Genomic DNA, 6588 nt, shown 5'->3' with positions numbered 1-6588 from the left:
AAGCAATTATTATTTAGTTTATCACATTGGACTATTTTTTCAACATTATATACACTATATTGCCAAAAGTATTGGGACGCCTGCCTTTACGCACACATTCACTTTAATGGCCTCCCAGTCTTAGTCCGTAGGGTTCAATATTGAGTTGGCCCCGCCCTTTGCAGCTATAACAGCTTCAACTCTTCTGGGAAGGCTGTCCACAAGGTTTAGGAGTGTCTATGGGAAGGTTTGAACATTCTTCCAGAAGCACATTTGTGAGGTCAGGCACTGATGGTGGCTCACAGTCTTCCCTCTAATTCACCCCAAAGGTGTTCTATCGGGTTGAAGTCAGGACTCTGTGCAGGCCAGTCAAGTTCCTCCACCCCAAACTCGCTCATCCATGTCTTTATGGACCTTGCATTGTGCAGTGGTGCGCAGTCATGTTGGAACAGGAAGAGGTCATCCCCAAACTGTTCCCACAAAGTTGGGAGCATGAAATTGTCCAAAATGTCTCGGTATGCTGATGCCTTAAGAGTTCCCTTCACTGGAACTTAGGGGCCAAGGGCAACCCCTGAACAACAACCCCACACCATAATCCCCCTCCACCAAACTTTACACTTGGCACAATGTAGTTAGGCAGGTACCTTTTTCCTGGCAATTGTCAAACCCAGACACGTCCAGATACAGAAGCGTGATTCGTCACTCCGGAGAACACGTCTCCACTGCTCTAGAGTCCAGTGGCAGCGTGCTTTACACCACTACATCCAATGCTTTGCATTGCACTTGGTGATGTAAGGATTGGATGCAGCTGCTCGACCATGGAAACCCATTCCATGAAGCTCTCTACACACTATTGTGCCAATCGGAAGGCCACACGTGGCCTACCACTTCGGCCTACCACTTTGCTGTTGTTCCCAGTTGCTTCCACTTTGTTATAATACCAGTAACAGTTTACCGTGGAATATTTAGTAGCAAGGAAACTTCACGGGTGGACTTATTGCACAGGTGGCAACCTATCATGGTACCACACTTGGATTCACTGAGCTCCTGAGAGCGACCCATTCTTTCACAAATGTTTGTAGAAGCAGTCTGCATGCCTAGGGGCTTTATTTTGTTGACCTATAGCCATGGAGATGATTGAAACACCTGTTTGATCTTTAGTTTTTTGTTTGAGTCTTTTTGTATGGTTTAGATATTAAGATAAAGCAAAAAATATTTTCGGAAGTCGGTACACCTAAAACATGTTGTGGTGCAATTCTCACATACATACTGTAGTTTTTCACTCGCTTCCATCAGAGCCTGTAGCTACTTAACACTTTCTAGTTCATGGCAGGAATAAGACCACTTACAACTATTAATAGAGAAGAGGAAGGACCCATAACATCACCAGAGCAAGCTGAAGACCCTTTTAAAGTGTTGAAGGCCTTGGTGTCTATGAGAGCAGGGTGTGGTTGAGAAAAAACAATAGGACTGAAGGTTTCATTAAACTGAGCACATCATTAAAGCAACTTGTTAAAAGATTACAAGGGGAATTCACCAATGAACTGAACATTATGGATAATGCTAAGTTAGGTTGCGAGCACACGTGTGTGTTTTTGCCATGGCAATTTTTAACAATGACCACCCCAAATTGCTAATTACTGCTTTCTGCTCAATTTTGCAGTATTGGCCTTTCACAGAGGTTTTCAGGTCAGCCTACGGTCTCCATTTCTTCCCAAAATCCACACCGCAGTCCCCTAGCACCTGGTCCCCCCCTGCGCTGTCATTGTAACACCATTGGTTGGAAGTATCACCAGCACCCCAACAACCAATCACATGCTTGCTTCAGTATTTACAGTGGAAAGTGTCAGTAGGGCAATGGATGGTGTAGTAAGGCAGAGGATGATGTCAGTAGTTCAGTGTCAACGGTGCCAATAGAGCAGAGATTTATGTCAGTAGTTTTTTATTTGTATTATTTTATTATTTTTTATTATTATTATTTTCTACAATATAATTTTTCATTATTTTTTTTACAATTTTTTAGAAGCCTAATTGGAGGGCTTTGGTGAAATATCAGGGGTCTGTTTAGACCCCTGATGTCTCCCTTTTGAGACAGAGAAAAGGACTGAGAACATAGATTCATTTCCCTTTCTCTGCAGCCTCAGCTTTATTGGACAGTGAATGAATAGGAGGCTTCCCGTTCATACACAAACTGATCCATACTAAACACAGTTTACTATGCTTCTGTTATGAATGAACACAGACAGTGATCGGTACCGATCACTGACTGTATTCATTCAGAGAAGGAAGGGACTAGTAATTAAATATTTAACAGCCCCTTTCCCACTCTCCATTCTGAAACGGGGTCAGGATGGGAACCCAGCAGTGCTGTGGGGAAAGGGGGAGCACACGGCGGTCAGGCAACACAAAGAAGAGGAATCTGGATAGGAGAGGTGGTGGGGTGGCATTGAGTGGAACCAGTGGGCTGCAGCTGAATGCCAGCAGGAAGGAGTGGAAGAGAATCAGGCATCTCTGGCATTCAGCTTCTGCAGGGAGGAAAATACAGCCATTGGTTCCTCTAAATACAGCCCCCACTGGCCCTCCTTGCCAGGTTCTGGGGTTGGCAACCAAGGAACACAATCTACCTGTCACCTGCCCGTGATCGACAGGTAGATCATGATCAATGGGCCAACCCCTGCTCCAGCCATCATCAACCTGTTTTGCAAGATTGCTTCTAACTTTGTACCTGTTTAGTAAACTGCAAGTTACATTTACTCTCTGTCCAGGGGCGGACTGACCATTTGGAACCTCGGGCACTGCCCGAGGGCCCAGGGTCAATAGGGGGCCCCATGAGACGCCCCTGGTACCTTTTTCATAGGCTTTTTTGAGTTTGGGCAAGGACACAGGGGCCCTATGATCCCCTATTGCCCAGGGGCCCCATGAGTTGTCAGTCCGCCCCTGTCTCTGTCTGATTATTTCCCCAATTACACTTTCAGTTAAAGTTCTAAATGGATGAAATACACAAAAGGTAACTGACTTACATTGCCCTGTCGTACAGCCAGGCAAATACCACTTTCCCTGTTCTAGTTACAGACTATGGAATGGCCACAGTGCTGTCATCTTTCCACCCCTGCCTTCTCACTGGACATTGAAAGAGCAGTAGCAGACTGACGAGGATTACTGTTTGCCTACTCTGCTCTCCTCCTGTCAGCATATTTGCACACCTAATTGGCTCCCTGTGCTGTGCTACCCCTTTCTCTCCCAGTCCATGCGGTACGAGATTGGAAATAGCAAAATACTGACGTAGAGCTTACTACAAAGAAGCTGCTTTTTTCTCAGGACCCCTGTTCCCAGACCCAACAACTCTATAAGCAGCACCATGCTCTCTGACACACCCAGGCTGAAGAGGGGAAAATAATTGCAGCAACATACACAATGCTACAATACCCAGGGAAATGGAAATGGCAATAATCCCTCAAACAAATATGTAAAACAGTAGCAAAAGAGTATACAATTGGTAATAAGCAAATAGACCAGAGAATGACTCTTAAACACTATACTTGGGAAGGTCCTGTCTAAGGGCAATGCTAAGATAATAGGTCGTCAGTCTTTGTCAAACCCTTTTCCTGATGACCAGTACATTGTGGACCAAATATGGCATTGGAGTGCTCTGATATAGCTCATTTGAACCCGGCTATAGGCACTCAGAGAACTCAGTGGCAACAGCATCCTCCCCAACAATCAGGCTGCATCACCAGTCAACAACAGTTGCATTATTCCCAGCCACCAGGTGGCAACACCAGTCAGCAACAGTGACATTCTCATGTACCAGGAGATGTCCGCTACCCCACCTTTGTGCACCCCCAATGCAGTGATGAAATGTCCTGCTAGCAACCTGCTACACAGCCAGTCCCCCCAAAAAACCTCACTAAGTCTGCCCAAAGCCCAGGAACAGACCTTCCTTTCCCCACTGAGCCCTGATGATCCTGGGATATGTAGTTGCACCATCAATCTGTACCACAGGCTAAGGCTAGGTTCACATATGTGTCGGTGGTGCTGCTGCGGATTCACACGAAAATCCATGGAGCCATACTGGGAACCGAGGCTGTATTTTCAGAAGTGAAGGGACTTCTTCCCTGTGTGTCATGGGGTACGGGAGTCCATTCAAATGAATGGGCTCTCGTGCCCATGCAAAACGCGGCCCGCACGGCCGCATATATGTGAACCAGGGGTAAGTCTGTATGGAGACTGTATCCCCCCCAAGTCAAAGTTCTTTACCAACAGTCTCCTTGTTACTCCCACAATGCACAGCTGTCCACATCACTTTATTCTGTGTTCCCTGGGTGGTGGGCAGGGCTTAAATGGGCTGCACACAGCCCTATGACAAAAGTGTCTTCTTTCTACTTTTTCTCACAGCCGCTCCTATGCTTGACAGCTTGAGAGGAGGAGAGGAAATGCAGGGCAGCAGCAATGATAATAGCCTAGACCCTGCTGCCAGACAGAGCAGTGCTGTGCACCAGGGGCTACACTGATATCAAGTCAAATGTGGAAGCTTACAATTAGTTGCATTAAAAAAAAATAACAAATGTAATTATTTATTATTGAACACGGACTGCATTAATGTGTATCTTTTATATCTGCTTGGAGTTTAGTTTTAATCCGTGAAACACTACATTGTATGAGTTTTGTTGTAGTATGAGTGCTGTACTGAAGGTGTCATAAATAATTATGGATCCTGTGTATTGAGTAACTTCTTATTAAGACAGTGTCTAAAGCTCAATCTTCATTAATATGCCACAAAGAGCATCAGACCATGGCTGTTAGGCAGCTTCTTTGTTGCATTACTTAAATTATTCTACTAGTGACAGCTGATACTAAGGCAAAAGGTCAGCAGACAAAAGGACTAAAACAGAACAGAGGATGTTTCTGTCAGCAAACAAGTGTAGTTGACCATCCAGGCAGTAGGTCTTGGCATAAGGTCATGACAGTCAAGGGTAACTTTAATTAAACCAACAGCAAGAGATGAAAGCGGTATTAAACCCAAAACCAAAAATGTAATACACTATATTGCCAACAGTATTGGGCCAGCCCTCCAAATCATTGGATTCAGGTGTTCCAATTACCTCCATGGCCACAGATGTATAAAATTAAGCACCTAGGCATGCAGACTGCTTCTACAAACATTTGTTGAAGAATGGGTCGCTCTCAGGAGCTCAGTAACTCCAAGCGTGGTACCATAATAGGTTGCCACCTGTGCAATAAGTCCATCCATGAAATTTCCTGGCTACTAAATATTCCACGGTCAACTGTTAGTAGTAATATAACAAAGTGGAAGCAACTGGGAACAACAGTAACTCAGCCACCAAGTGGTAGGCCATGTAAAATGACAGAGTGGGGTCAGCACATGCTGAAGCACACAGTGCACAGAAGTTGCCAACTGTCTGCAGAGTCAATAGCTTAAGACCTCCAAATTTCGTGTGGCATTCAGATTAGCACAACAACAGTGCGTAGAGAGCTTCATGGAATGGGTTTCCATGGCTGAGCAGCTGCATCCAAGCCTTACATCACCAAGTGAAATTAAAGGCGTCGGATGCAGTGGTGTAAAGCACGCCACCATTGGACTCTAGAGCAGTGGAGACGTGTTCTCTGGAGTGACCAATCATGCTTCTCTGGCAATGCAATGGAAGTGTCTGGTTTTGGCAGTTGCCAGGAGAATGGTACTTCCCTGACTGCATTGTGCCAAGTGTAAAGTTTCGTGGAGGGGGGATTATAGTGTGGGGTTGTTTTTCAGGGCTTTGGTTTGGCCCCTTAGTTCCAGTGAAGGGAACTCTTTAGGTGTCAACATACCAAGACATTTTGGACAATTTCATGCTCCCAACTTTGTGGGAAGAGTTTGGGGATGGCCCCTTCCAACATGACTGCACACCAGTGCACAAAGCAAGGTCCATAAAGACATGGATGAGCGAGTTTGGGGTGGAGGAACTTGACTGGCCTGCACAGAGTCCTGACCTCAACCCCATAGAACACCTTTGGGATGAATTAGAGCGGAGGCTACAAGCCAGGCCTTCTAGTCCAACATCAGTGCCTGACCTCACAAATGTGCTTCTGGAAGAACAGTCAAACATTCCCTGTATCTGGACGTGTCTGGGTTTGACAATTGCCAGGAAAAAGGTACCTGCCTAACTACATTGTGCCAAGTGTAAAGTTTAGTGGAGGGGGATTATGGTGTGGGGTTGTTGTTCAGGGGTTGCGCTTGGTCCCTTAATTCCAGTGAAAGGAACTCTTAAGGCATCAGCATACCAAGACATTTTGGACAATTTCATGCTCCCAACTTTGTGGGAACAGTTTGGGGATGACCTCTTCCTGTTCCAACATTACTGCGCACCACTGCACAATGCAAGGTCCATAAAGACATGGATGAGCGAGTTTTTGGTGGAGAAACTTGACTGGCCTGCACAGAGTCCTGACCTCAACCCGATAGAACACCTTTGGGATGAATTAGAGGGAAGACTGTGAGCCACCATCAGTGCCTGACCTCACAAATGTGCTTCTGGAAGAATGTTCAAACCTTCCCATAGACACTCCTAAACCTTGTGGACAGCCTTTCCAGAAAAGTTGAAGCTGTTATTG

This window comes from Staurois parvus, unplaced genomic scaffold (genome assembly GCF_062004578.1).
Source record: "Staurois parvus isolate SC_StPar_1 unplaced genomic scaffold, SC_StPar_1.0 ptg000192l, whole genome shotgun sequence".
In the NCBI taxonomy this organism is placed as follows: Eukaryota; Metazoa; Chordata; class Amphibia; order Anura; family Ranidae; genus Staurois; species Staurois parvus.
Note: the sequence above shows the minus strand (reverse complement) of the source record.